General features: G+C 46.3%; 1 protein-coding gene across 2 annotated transcripts in view; it reads left to right on the plus strand.

Annotated features, from left to right (window-relative positions):
• Positions 1 to 11670: 11670 nt before the first annotated feature.
• The window catches only part of LOC142584141 (glutathione S-transferase 3, mitochondrial-like), a 59469-nt gene continuing 56822 nt past the window's right edge, over positions 11671 to 14317 (plus strand). For both annotated transcript variants that reach the window (XM_075694313.1, XM_075694314.1), the window contains exon 1: positions 11671 to 11743. The gene's annotated coding sequence lies outside the window, so the exon portion shown is untranslated. The remainder of the gene's footprint in view (positions 11744 to 14317) is intronic.

The following is a 14317-nucleotide window of genomic DNA, read 5'->3' on the forward strand; positions in this document are numbered from 1 at the left end:
CTAAATCGGAATTTGTTAACTTTAGGGCTTCCCCTAAGGATAATACAAACATCCACTTATCCCTCGGCAGTGGCCCCATCCACGAGTCTAAGAAGATTAGAATTCTGGGACTCTTCGTACACCATAAGCGAAAGGTCGGCACAACACTTGAAAAGCTTCGGAAGATTGGAGACCAGGTGGGTCGAATAGTCCGCCGGGTCTCCAATAAGAGAGGAGGGTTACGAAGCAAGGATGCGGTGCGGCTCGCTCACGCTTTCGTAACTAGCCGCATCCTGTATTCAATACCTTACCTCCACTTGCGGAATCATGATGAAGACAGGGTAGAGGTTATCCTCCGCAAAATTATGAAAAGGGCTCTTGACCTCCGGGTATCCACTTCCAACGGACGACTTCTCGATCTTGGAATGGTCAACACCTTCCAGGAGCTCAAGGACGCTCATCTAACAAATCAATACACAAGGTTAGCCCAAACATGATCGGGCCAACTACATCTGGCTCGACTGCACATCCAACACGATTTTCACATACAAGAAAGAGTCAGAGTGCCAGAACTATGGAGACGCGCCATCCGAGTTCGACCCCTTCCAACCAAGATGGATAGAGAAGACCATATTGGACGTCGCCAAGCTAGGGCGGAAGCTTTGGAGAGTCACTATGGCAACAAACGCGGAGTTTACTATGTAGATGTTGCTGGGCCAAGCCACGGGGGATGGTATACAGCAGCAGTCATACATCAGGGAACACAGGTGGATGGGCTCAATTTTCGTGCACCAGGTACAACACAAGCAGAGGAGGCAGCGATCGCCCTAGCTGCCTCGGACTCTAATTCTAAATATATCATTACGGATTCGCATGGAGCGTGCCGTAATTAAGAGGCTGGTTGGGTCATCCTAATGGCCGAGGGAATACTGAGAAACTGCAGCAAGGATGTTAATCCCACCCCCCGCTGTATAGTTTGGACTCCTGGCCATCAGGGTCTTCAAGGGAATGAAGCTGCTGATGCGGCAGCCTGAGCACTCACTTACCGGACGTCCCCTTCGGACCCTGAGGTCCTGGAACAAGAAGGCGAAATACTCTTAACTTTCAAAGACATTTCTACCTAATATAAGGATATCCATCGCCCGTACCCAGCCCCAGCAAAGGGACTGGGGAAAGCAAACGAACGCGTTCTACTTCTCTTATACACCAACACAACGCTGTGCCCGGCAGTAATGAAACATTTTGATCCTGCGATCACTGGCAGGTGCCACCACTTTGGCGAGCTGGCTGACACTTATCACATGCTGTGGACCTGCCAGCAAAATTCGGTTCTCACCCTCCACCCCAACCCTACCCGAGAGGACTGGGAGGCGGCCCTGCTTGGTTACTCAGACCTTCAGGCCCAAAAGGCCTTGGTCAAGAATGCCAGGCTGGCGGCTTCGACCAATGGGGTCCCGCACTAAGGACTCCACCTAGTATGTAGGGCTCCTGCGCGAGTCCACACCTCGCTTTCTTAATAAATGCTTTCCACCACCACTGACGACAGGGGGAAGGAGAAGCAGAAGAAAGCGGCCGTGCCCCGCATCGGCTCCGTCTTCTTGAATGGTTCTGCACGTACTTTTGGCAGGATCATGCATTGAAGCTCATCATCGGATTCGTGAGGTTAACCCGAATCGGTAGATACCTTTGGACAAGGTGGGCCAGCATTTTTTTGGACTTCTATAGCCTCCTTTCTGTGCATCGCACGTGGGCCCCACGCTGGGCCTAACGCCACGTAGGTCTAGCGAGCCCGCCAAGCCGGCATGGCCGATATACGCATGGACGACGAACTCTCCTCGAAGACGGAAGACGGCGAGGAAAGAATGGGTTGGCAGGTGGTCACCAACCGAAGATCGCGATCTGCGAAAAAGACCTGGGGAGCTGGTGGAGCCGCCAATTTGATCCAAGAATCACAAGGAAAGGAGATTGCCAACAAAGGTGGTGCCGGGGCCGACAAGCTCAAGCGCCGGATTGTGAAGGCGTCAAGAATGCCGCAACTGCCGGAGGAGCACAGGTAAATCATCGTTGGGCCTCGGGGAGGCCTCAACCTGAACAAGGTCAGCTCAGCTATTGGAGAAGCGATCGTCGAGGCAGCCGGACTTACAGCAGACCAAGCGAAGGAAGACATCGTCTGCCCCAACTTCACACAGAATATTGTGGTGGTTAGTACACCGGACTCCTCTCATGCTGAAAAAGGTATGTGATAATCAAGTCCATTACTATCATGGAGGCAGAATATGAAGTGAGCGCTTATGAAACAGCCCCCCACTCTACGTGCAAGGGGGCTATTAGAAGAGTGAACCTCAATGACAGTCAGAGTGTGATCACGAAAAAGATTGTGCATGAATACAACCCAACGGCGTTGGCTGCACAACGTATCAAAGCTACGGGATCGGTTATTGTGCTTTTCGACGGATTCAGGGTGCCCAACTTCATCAAATATGAGTCAACCCTCGTGAGGTGCTATCTGTACAGGAAGCAATTTGACGTATGTTACGCATGTGGAAGAATCGGACACAGATCAGACGTTTGTCCAACACCTGATGTTGTGCAGTGCAGGGGATGTGGTATGCAAGATCCAGGGGAGGCTCATATCTGCTCTCCCAAATGCAAGTTCTGCGGTGAAGATCACCTCACAGGTGACAGGGCTTGCAAGCAGCGGTACCAAATACCATATGTAGTAAGAGTAAGAAGAAGACAACACTCCAAAGTGGAGACCGAGATGGAATTGGCCCAACCGACAAAGGAAACCCCTCCAGTCGCTGGAAGGTGCTCACACTCGAGAAGCACATCAAGATCAAGACAGCGCTCAACATCGAGGGGAAGAAACCGTTCCAAGTCTCGGGAGGCGCAGGTGCGCTTCGAGGAGCAGGAGCTGAAGAAAAACAAGAAAAAGGAGCCAGGAGCGACCTGGGCCGAGAAATTCAAAGGTACTGTGAATGTCACAGGTGCGCTAGCCTCGCAGGAACAAAGTAATGATGCCAGAGTAGAAACGCTGATCAGAGAAGTTATAGCACTAAAGAAAGCAAATGAAGAACTTAAGCAGCAGATTCAGGAAATGAAAAAAGGGTTGAGGACAAAGAGCAGCAGTGTGGCAATAGCTAAGCCGGTGTGTAGAAGTAACAGCCACGAAGAAGACACACCGGCGCCAAAAAGAGAGCTGTAGTTCCGGAGTCAGAATCGATGTGCTCGGTTCTGGAGGAGATTAGGAATGCGATTAGGGACCTAAAGGATACGGTAGACAGCGTTAACCTTAAGGTGGATAAAACTTGGAAGTGGAAGTTAATAGCCGAGAAAAGGTTGAAAAAGCTAGAGAGGATGAAGAATATATGCCATTGCAAGCCGAAAGCGCTAGAACACCCCCAGGAGCGGTAGGTGATAAAGTCAAGCGAACAGTGAGAGGGGGTAGCAAGTCAGGGGGCAACGACAATAATAATGGATAACAGAAATAGACAGTGTGTGACAGTGGAACTGCAGAGTATTTCAGCAAAAAAGAGCGTCACTAGCACAAATAATCAAAACGGTTGAAAATAGGCCGAAATTAATAATGTTGCAGGAAACTCTAGCGGAGGAGATCGGGCTGTCCGGCTTCAACTCGGTCTGCAAAGGCAAAGAACCAGGCAGAGGAATTGCCACCCTAATTGACAAGAAAATTCCCTACATAGAGCACGATCTAAAATTAGGGGCGAGTAAAATTGAATACATAGTGATAGAAATGGTCCTACAAAGGCACAGAGGTAAAGCGCAAAGCTTGTTCTGCCTCAACATATATAGCAGTCCCAGAGAGATGAGACAGAGCTTCAGAGCAATTTTTAATAAGGCCATGAGGGTAGCCAAAACTGCGCCACTCATAATAGGAGGGGACTTCAACGCCCCACACCAATCTTGGGGTTACCGCTGGAGTAGTAAGAAAGGGGAAGGAATCTGGCATCTCGCCACGGATTTAGGCTTTTGTCTTATCACGGACCCAGCCTTTCCTACCAGGTGTGGCAGTTCCACGTGTAGGGTCACAACCCCGGACATATCCTTCACTTATAACTTACCCAGGGCAGACTGGATCAACTCTGGTACGGACCTAGGAAGCGACCATTATATACTACACATAATGGTGGGAACGACAGGGGGGGAGGTAAAGCATTTCACTTACATAGACTCGGATCACTTTAGAAAAATCAGAAAAGACAGAGCAGACACAGATAGAAAGCGGCGCATCAGACTACAAGAGTGGGTAGCTCAGCTTACGGACGACTTGAATGCAGCAACTAAGGCTATAGAGAAAGAGCAAGGGGTCGAACAAATTGATAGTAGATTGGCGCATTTGATCGAAGCCAAGCAATCGATTTCACAAAGATGAAAATCACAACGCTTAAACAGGAGACTTAGAAAACGAATTGCTCAGCTCAATAAGAATATAGAGGAACATGCACGATATTTGTAGAAACAAAAATGGGATGAGGTGTGTAAATGTGTGGATGGAAGGATAAAACGTGGAGGCAATTGGAGTCTGCTCAGGCATCTGCTCAATGAAAAAGGCACTAAATCGAATAGACGTACGGCAGTGGCGAAACTGGTACACCAGGAAAGTCAGACTGCAAGCGCAGAGAGCATAATGGAGCGATTGACTACTAAATACTTGCCTCTCAGGAAAGAAGATAAGGATGTGAGCTATCCCGATTACTTAGGGGTAGAATGCAAATATATGGATCAGCAATTCACCGAAAGTGAGGTACGCACGGCACTGTATGATCTGAACAATAGGTCAGCAGCTGGCCCGGATGGCATCTCTAACAGATTGCTTAAGAATTTGGACGACGAATCAATGAAATATCTGACTACATACATTAATGACCTATGGAAAGATGGGGTATATCCAGAATAATGGAGGACGGCCAATACTATCTTAATACCAAAGCCGGGCAAGCAACTCAACTTGGATAATCTGAGGCCAATTTTGTTAACATCATGTCTAGGGAAGACAATGGAGCATGTCATATTGAATAGGTTAACGAAATATGTGGAGGACAATGACATCCTACCGTACGATCTGATTGGTTTCAGATCAGGCTTGTCCACGCAAGATGCCATGTTGTTAATCAAACATCAACTGCTATTAGCTAAACCAAAAAACACTCGAGCTCTCTTGGGGTTGGATGTCGAAAAAGCTTTTGACAGAATTAAGCATAGAGCAATACTTGAAGTGATTTCCGAACTGGGATTGGGGAGAAAACTCTATGAAGTAGGTCAAAACCTTTTCTTGGCAATCGTTCAGCTCACCTTAAATTCGGGGAAATTAAATCTAAGAAGATGGATCTCGGTGACCGAGGGGCGCCACAAGGGTCGGTCTTGTCACCTATGCTTTTGAACCTGGCCATGTCAAAAGTGGCAAAGGGACTAAAACGGATAGAGGGCATTCACTTTACCATATATGCAGACGATGTGTCCATATGGACCGCTGAAAGGAAGTATGGGACATGCGGAAAGCAGACTTCAGAAGAGCATTTATGAGGTAGAGTCTATTTTAGAAAACATGGGACTCAAATGCTCTGCTAATAAGTCTGAACTCCTTGTACTCAAGAACCGAAGAAGGGGTAGAAAACTGAGGGGATACGCTCCCGAGGAAGAACCCAGGTTAGTACTCACCACGAAGGCAGGCGAATATATTAAGCAAGTAGAATCCATTAGAGTCTTAGGGTTGTTTCTGGAGGCAAACGGGGCAAATGGACGAACAATACGACACATCACAAGCAAGACTGTGGAGGTAATAAAACTGCTAAGGAGAATCACTAACAGACACAGAGGGCTGGGAGAGGAGAGCGCCATGAGACTGGTCCACGCTTTCGCCTTGCGTCACTTCTCATATGTAGCTGGGATGCTCACTTGGACACAGACAGAGATAAACAAGTTGAACAGATTAATTAAAAGGTTAGTCAAAACAACAGTGGGTTTACCGATTAACACTCCGGATAACAAATTAATGGAACTGGGGCTCCATAACACAATAGCCGAGATAATTGAAGCTCAGCAAATTGCCCACAGAGAGAGGCTCTCTGGAACAAGGCAAGGTAGAGCAATACTAGAAGAGGTAGGATGGTGCCCAACCGAATCCAAAATTTTAGGTGAAGGCACCGTAGAACTAAAAGATAGCATAAGAGAGATAATCAAGATGACTCCTTTCCCCAGAAATATGCATCCGGTGCACAACCTGGCAAGACGAAAGGCAAGAGCCAGAGCTCTCCTGCAAGAGATAGAACACGACAGAGAACATGCGGCATTTGTAGATGCTGCGTGGGTCAGAGGAAAGAAAGCCTTTACGGCAGTAGTAGTAGGTGCAGATGGTCTCACTCGGGATGCTATTACAATCATGACTAAAGACACGGCAGTCGCGGAACAAGTAGCGATAGCATTGGCTTTAAGGAATAACAAGTGGACGAAGATTTACGGTGACTCTAAGATGGCTATTAGACACTTTACCAATGGCTTTGTAACCAAAAGGGCTACCCAGCTGATCCGTGAGTTGGACAGCCCAGAGATCAAAATCCGCTGGTTTCCTGCGCACATGGGGTCTGTCGATCCATCTCGGATGAATTTAAACGAGATGGCTAACGCAGCTGCACGAGGACTTACTATCCGCGCACTACGCGACCAGGACCTTAATAATATACAGGAGGAGAACAGAGACCAATTACTTACATTTAATGAAATCACGAGGTATTACTACATGAACAGAAGGGAATTCCCAGTGCCACACGCTAAGTTCAATAGACCTCAAGCGGTGACTCTGAGATTGTTGCAAACAAGAACTTATCCAAGTCCAAACTTCATTAACAAGATATATCCTGAAAGAGAGATACCAATCAATTGTGAGAAGTGTAATGGCGTCATTACTCTGGATCACATGCTTTGGCAGTGTCCTGTGACTTTCACAGACTGAGACAAGGAGAGAGGCTGGTGGTGGCGAGTCCTACACAGCGGAGTTCTTTTCGATCGAGTACAGGCAGTCCAGAAGGCCCATGATACGGCGGTAAGGTTAAACCTTACTGTCCCGACGTGGGAGCCGCCTGCGTCAACCTAAGGGTTGATCTTCAGGACATTAAATAAAGTTCATCATACCATACCACTGACGACAGGGCTCGGAGCGCCTCAGAGCGCTTCAAGATGGAGGAGAGCGATCGAGAAGAACCAGCCAAACGCAGGCCGCGCACCTCTTTCGACCAGCCGAAGACAACGCCGCTCGCGAGAGCGCTCTAGAGCGCTCAGAAACGACCAGCCGAAGATGTCATTAGTGTGTGGGACGCGTAAATCTTCTACTCTCTTTTCCAGGTTGCTTGACAACGACGGATGAGTGCTGGTAACAAGTTTTTGGCAATGTTGCCCGGGTGCGGACAAAAAATGCGCTCTTAGCGAAACTTCGCTAAGTGTTAATGATAATGATGACTTACTCGAAATTATTCGTCTTGTTATGTTTAGTTGTCCCAGGATGTATTCCTTGGTGTTTTTTTTTTAAGTACAGCCCCCCAAAACATGTTCATGGAGAGCCAACGGTAGGATTGTGAAAATGAAAGCAAGCCCCCCACTTTCGGAAGTAGTGTTACATGTCAAAATTTTAATATGCCTACAAAAGGCATAACTTTTTTGTTTGAGTAGCATATTGCATTTTTTGTGCTTTCGCACTTGTAGTTCTGTGCGCTTTTTTTTGTATTCCGAATCGTTAAACCTGCTACTGTATGTCTGAATGGCAGCCCCTGCTGCTTGGGTCTGCTGGCTCGCAGTATTCAATCGATAAAATAGAAAAGGAGCTTTGATACACCGGGATAATTCACTAATGCGCTTTTGGCATGTATTTCGAAGCAGAGACATATGAAGGTGCATATATCCCCTTTCAGTTAATGTAAGGTCGAGGGAACTGAACATAGCCTGACTTCAGAAATTTTACATACACTTTACATACATTCACATAATTTTACATACACTTCCTGGCTACTCAGGTGGATGAGCAGTCACTGGAAAGTCACTAAAAGGCCAAAAACTGCAACGTGTCGTTAGAAGATTAGAAATTCGCTAAACTGAACAGTTAGCATCATGGCACCAGATGGTGGGTGCTTTATTATTCTATTAGCATCTCTTTGAAAATCGAAAGCAGCGAAACTGCCATTACACGCTGTGGCATTATGTACGTGGTAGCAGACGTTGCCTCGGACTGCAGGCTTCGTAACACTGGTCGAGGCTGCCGAAGTTATTGGCATTGCCGCCGCAGCTACCGTCGACGAATCCTTGACACGTTCTGAGGCCGGCTTCATAGAAAAAGCGATCAAGGTAGCCGGAACATATGCCCCGGTACGGTGGAAGGAAGAAGGCCCGGTTTGTGAGAACTGGTATCAGGCAGAGCGAGAAGAAGAATGGATCGTAAGAACGGTCTTCAGCGATGAGGGGAGAGAAAATCCGCGTTGAAGTTTAAATGCTTACGGTTATCACCTGTTCCCGACAATTGAGCGCAGTACCGCGGTTGGCGCGACGGCAGTTTGAAAGAATGCAACAGCGTAAGAAAAGCTGCAGCTAAAATTTGTTGAAGATTTTACTTGCTTTGCGCACCTCGGTGTACAGGGGCGAATTTTAATCACAGCTGTTTGTTTCAAATGGTTAAGCCGCTACATCTCAGCAGCCACGAGTAGTCTATGAAAAACATCTCGTCTCACTGAGTGCAATTCTTCTATGATCGACACCATCCTTATGGTCAGGTAATCGGTGTTTGACATTTGAGCCTCTGAGACACAATGCGATGAAATTGCGCGTCGCGTTACACGATCTAGCAATGTTCAATGGCCAATATTTTGCAGCGAAAAGCTTGTGCTTTCAAAGGCCTAGCGTAGTACGGGTGGCACCTAAGTTTCCACACAAGTCCGGCAGGAGAAAAATCTGAAAGGAAATTATATCCTGTAACGCGAGGTTACAGCAGCGAAAAAGTAAACAAGTTGATAATTACCATTGAAATCAGGCAGCACCCGCATGAGCTCAAGGGATCAAGGTGACCTGGAGTGTTAGACCCGTGGTCAAAGTGGTTGTAAGAATTACAAAACAGTGCCCTTTTACAAATACCCGGGTGCATCTTACATTGGGAAGAAAACAACATGCTTCAGGTGAAGCAGGGCTTCAGCAGTAACCTTCTATAACGCAGTTGATTGAGATTTTAGCGGCATGATGCTGAAAAAGAAAATAAGCAATAAAAGAAAAAAATGTTACCAAATTAACTCCACAAAATGCATAGTGGAAACGCCAAGGCCCGCGCCGCCAGTACCACACAAATGAGCTCACTGCGCGCACGGTGTTTCAGTCTCAGTTAATGGTATCGGTAATAAAGTTCTCAGATATATTTAGCATAATATATGCGCTTACAAATAATTGATCACTACTTTCTTGGATACATCTGAGTTTCAAACGATTGTGACGGCACGAAGGACGAGAATTCTTGTAAGGGAAATTCGAGCATTGAGAACGGGCTCGGAAGACACAATATCTTCTCTGCGTTACGCCATCGTGCCCTAGCAGAGCCGTTCAGCAGCAAAAGTGCCGATACTTGAAGAAACCCTTACTGAAAAGTTATTAAAAGATTTAGTCTACTTACCGGACCACATAAGGTTCGGCACATCTGGAAAGGGCAAAATGTCGTTGTTGAATTCTCGCATCTCCTCGGGTCTTGCGCCATCTGTAGAAGCTGCAAAGATGCCAAGGTATTTGTTGGGCGAGGTGCGTCGAGAATGGCCAAGTAAGCTTTCCGCCATGACAATTTCCAACAACTGAGTGGTGATAAGCTTGCCGAATCGAAGCGCTAACTTCTGATGTCCTTCAGTAAGCTGAATGCACGACGCTACGCATCTTTTATTGATATTGTAATGGATATTGTAATGCGGATGCGGCTGTTCTCGCTGTGGCGGAGCGTCACAAGTAGTTAGACCTCTCGGCATAAAGTGTTCTAAAAAAATATATTCTTGTGCCCTGCTCTGTCGTGTGCATGAGGAAAGGAGTCGACACATTGTGTGCGCTGAACTGTTCCGCCACGCCAGTTGTCCTTCCTCGCAGTTTGAAAATCGCTCTCTTCGCTGAAGCCGCTTGTAGCTCAATAGCGGCGCGAACTGCGGACGTTTGTACAGCTTGCTCTCCTTGCGATAATCGCCATTCTGAAGACATTATGCTTGGCATGATTATGCTTGGCTTGGACAACCTGGACAATCGTCCACTTTCAGAACTAAAAGCTTTAGGCCAATGCTCCGAAAGAACATCCGCGTTGAAGGCCTTATTCGCGCTATTAACGTTCTTGCGGTCTACGGGGCTTCACGACAGACTCTAAGAATGCCGCCCCCTACCGTTCTGTAGTGTACGCGCTTTGTTCGTGCTTGTCTCCCTTTCTTTCTATCTCCCCCTTCCACTCTGTTTCTCTTTTTATCCCTCTTAACCCTTCCCCCTGCGCAGGGTAGCCAACCGGAACTACCTCTGGTTAACCTCCCTGCCTTTCTCTGCATTATTTTTTCTCTCTCTCTCTTGGCATGATCAGCAAGGCTCTCTGTACATTGGAAGGCAAGCACTGGTACAGGTCCTTGCCAGGCATGAGGCTGCATTCGACTTCACGCATGGAGATGCACCACTTCATTCACCGTCATCCCGCGCTCATCACACAATACATACCGGCTCAGCACACCACATCCGCAGAAGCCCTACCGAGTGTCATCCTCCAAGTGCAAAGTTATTGAACAGCAAGTCAAGGAGAGGATGAACAGAGGTGTCGTTCAAGAGTCGTCTAGTCCATGGGCAGCCCCACTAATCCTGGTCCGAAAAAAAGATGTCTTCTAGAGATTCTGCGTGGATTACAGACGTCTAAACGCAGTGATGAAGAAGGATGTCTATCCGCTACCTCGAATTGATGACGTCATTGATTACTTACACGCTGCTGTTTACTTCTCAACACTTGATTTGCGATTGGGGTATTGGCAAATACCTATGGAACCTGCCGACAATGGAGGCGAAATGCAAAAGCGCTCGTGTGCTTCAATTTTGGGGCAAATTGAAGAATCCCAGGTGATCGAAATTATTCTAGATTCCCCGCTTAGGGTGCGTCACATAATCCGATAGTGTGTTTGGTGTGATATACCCCAGAATTTATTATGATTATTATTATTAATATTATTATTATTATTATTATTATTATTATTATTATTATTATTATTATTATTATTATTATTATTATTATTATTATTATTATTATTATTCCTTCTTTGTTCCGCCACACAGACTACGCTACTCGTGGGCGGCCGCTGCCCGGCGCGCTCACGAAAACGTGGCTTGCCAAAAACAAATATTTTGTGTAGCTGACGATATAACAACGGATCATGTGCTGTATCGATTATGCTGACTGTGAATGTTAGGTAAATTTACGTCATAAATGTGAAAAAAGCATCCTTATAGATCAGGCATTCAGTTTATACGTAATTCTTTGTTCTCTAAAACTGTCGCCTCTTCAATATGAAAGACGAAGCAAATTGGGTCGCATTATTCGACCCGCCGGTTTTCTTGTTATTCTATCGCCCACGTCTTCACCGATCCCCCTTTGTAGGTATGTGCCATTATCGGGTATCATCATCATTATCATCCTCATAACCGCCCCCATTATTACTTCATAGTGGGCATGCGCCATCAGTAGAGAAAAATCGAACCCAACCGATCGAACTCCGAACCGGTAAGCGCTCAATCAACATAGCATAAATGGATCGTAACTGTCCATGCCAATTAATTATGAAGTAGTCGTTCGAAACAGCGAAGTTGGTACCTTCAAAACGCACAATTCAACAGCGAATGCCTCTTGATTCTCTTGTTGAAGGGAGAGTCTACCGGTGCGTGCGAATGCTCCAGCTCATGTGCTGCATTTAGCTTGCAAACGGTCGGTTAGACGTCACCAGAACATCAGTTTCCTTTTCTGGCAACGGTTTCAGTATGTAAGAAATACCTTCTTGTTACTCTGGAGTTTCGTTCCTCTCCTTATTCCTCTCCTCCTCTCCTTTTTTGTTTTTCTCCTTATGGTTCCTTACAGGAACCTTTTGCGTTTTATTGCACGGCTACCCTGCCGCAGTTCGGAGACCGGCATGTAAATGAATATTTCATTGCATTGATTACAGAGTAATAAACGCTAGGCCTTCCTTGTCTCTTTCTAACTTTGAGGGTGCTAGCTTCTGGACAATGTGGTGGGGCACGGAGCCATCGGTTACTCACTGGTGAACCATATGGACGCACGCTGTCCCCGGCCTGAAAGGCGGTTTTAATTCCTCGGTGAACAGTTGTAGGAAAAGCGTCCACGCTAAAGAAATCGCGTTCAACCCTCTGAACGCCACAAAACCCTGTAGAAGAGTGCATGCGGCGGTGGTGGACGCTCAACTAAGGTGTCTATCTCCCATTCCGGAGATACCGGACAAACCGAGCTCCAATACAAACAGAAATGGGCCCAAGCGCGCACCGTGCACGGAGGTAACAAGAGGCGCAAAGGAAGCCTTGATCGAGCAGGAGGGTCTTCTATAACCAGCAAAACAATGTTTAGCACGCGAGTGGACGCTGGCTTGTAGCAGGAAGTAAAGCGGCGTCAGCAGGCAGGAACCAAGGGCGGGAAAGGTCAGTGGACGTTTGCTTGCAAATGCATAAACCTGGTGGCGTCCATACGTCATGATGAGACATCAGCGGAACGGTAACGGGTCATTCACTGCTGTATGCAAGTACTTTCGTAAATGCGTCATGCAGGGCAAGTTATCTTCGGTGTACATTATTGCATATGGACCCTGGGTGGTGTTCGAGATCAAGAAGGTCACCTTAAGGGAAGCATTTTCTCGCCTAAACGTGTCCAATTTTGTTATTTGGTCTTAAATTGCAAATGGCCGCTAAACAAGATCAGTATCTTTAACAAAGAACCGAACAAAGAAAGCTTCGCGTATATTCCTGGAGATCTTATGATGTACATTAGCTTTATGAGTGCTATGTCGGTTGTTTTAAATGCAAAGTATAGTATTTCTGTCATCTCTCAGCCGCTAATTCTCTGTGGCTGGTACGGAAATCTAAACAGAGATATCTCTCATTGTCTTAGTTTCTATAAAACAAATTAGTACTAAGCTCGAGGGCGCGGAATCAAATCCCAGCCACGCCGGCCATATCTCGACGAGGCGAAATGCAAAAAAGAACGTCCGTGTACCGTGCATTGGGTACAGAACCCCAGGCGGTGAAAATTTTTCCAGAGTCTCTCACTACGACGTGCCTCACAATTATATCGTGGTTTTGGCACGTAAGACCTCAGAACGTGTAAGTAAAAGAACTGTTGTTTCAATAATGCACCAGGTGTTATTCATGTTTGATACCTGTTGAGCTAGTTGTGATGATGCAGCGGATCTTTAGCAATAGTGTAAATATATAGTTAAATAATGTGTCCATCATTTTGTTTCTGCCGTCCTGAGAAAAAACGAGCACAAATATCTTTCGATGTACAGCTCTGCACGGCGGAGATAAAGGAAACTAAAAACAACGCCGTAAAGGAAAACGCCCGCGTAGGGACGGTTGATTTAAAGATGAAGTATTTACTATATTCACCTTGCACGCCAAATTGCACACAATAAACAGTAATAATATGCTGTATTGCTGCCACAATTTATTTTCGAACCTCCAGTCAGACGTTTGTCACTAAGCGCTCCTACATCACGTAGGTGCTTCACATTGACTGCACTATCCATGGCCGTTCAAGAATAGCGAGTTCATTTACTGGTCATGACAGTACAATTGCATGTTTACATTCCCCCTTAGAGCTGGTACTTGATATAGAAAGCAAAAAGGGCATGCATACTGGGCTCCTCAATATTGACTTGAAAATACCTATGGATTCGATATATCTAACGAAGTTTAGAAAGATAAGTCTTTAGCAAAATACTTCCGGAATCTGTTTTTAGGTTATTGCACGAATAGCATGTCTGAAAGATTGGAATATGACTAAGGTGAAGTTTGTGTAGACAATTAGGAGCATACACTACGTCTAAAATTACAGCTTTAATTTAGCGCAGGACGAACAGAGCTCGGTGCGGTGTGAGCGATAGGGTCTGATTTTTTGGCCGATGTGTATGCAATGTCGTAGCGAGTGGATTTAAGACGGGAATTTCGCCATCAGAGGCTAGAATTATAACTCACAATTTGACATCCATTGCTTCTTCTCCGCCACTACTACTCAACCAATGGTGTCAAAGCACCAACTTTTGCGACAACTTTGCGGAGCTGCGCTTCTGCTACA

This window comes from Dermacentor variabilis, chromosome 6 (genome assembly GCF_050947875.1).
Source record: "Dermacentor variabilis isolate Ectoservices chromosome 6, ASM5094787v1, whole genome shotgun sequence".
In the NCBI taxonomy this organism is placed as follows: Eukaryota; Metazoa; Arthropoda; class Arachnida; order Ixodida; family Ixodidae; genus Dermacentor; species Dermacentor variabilis.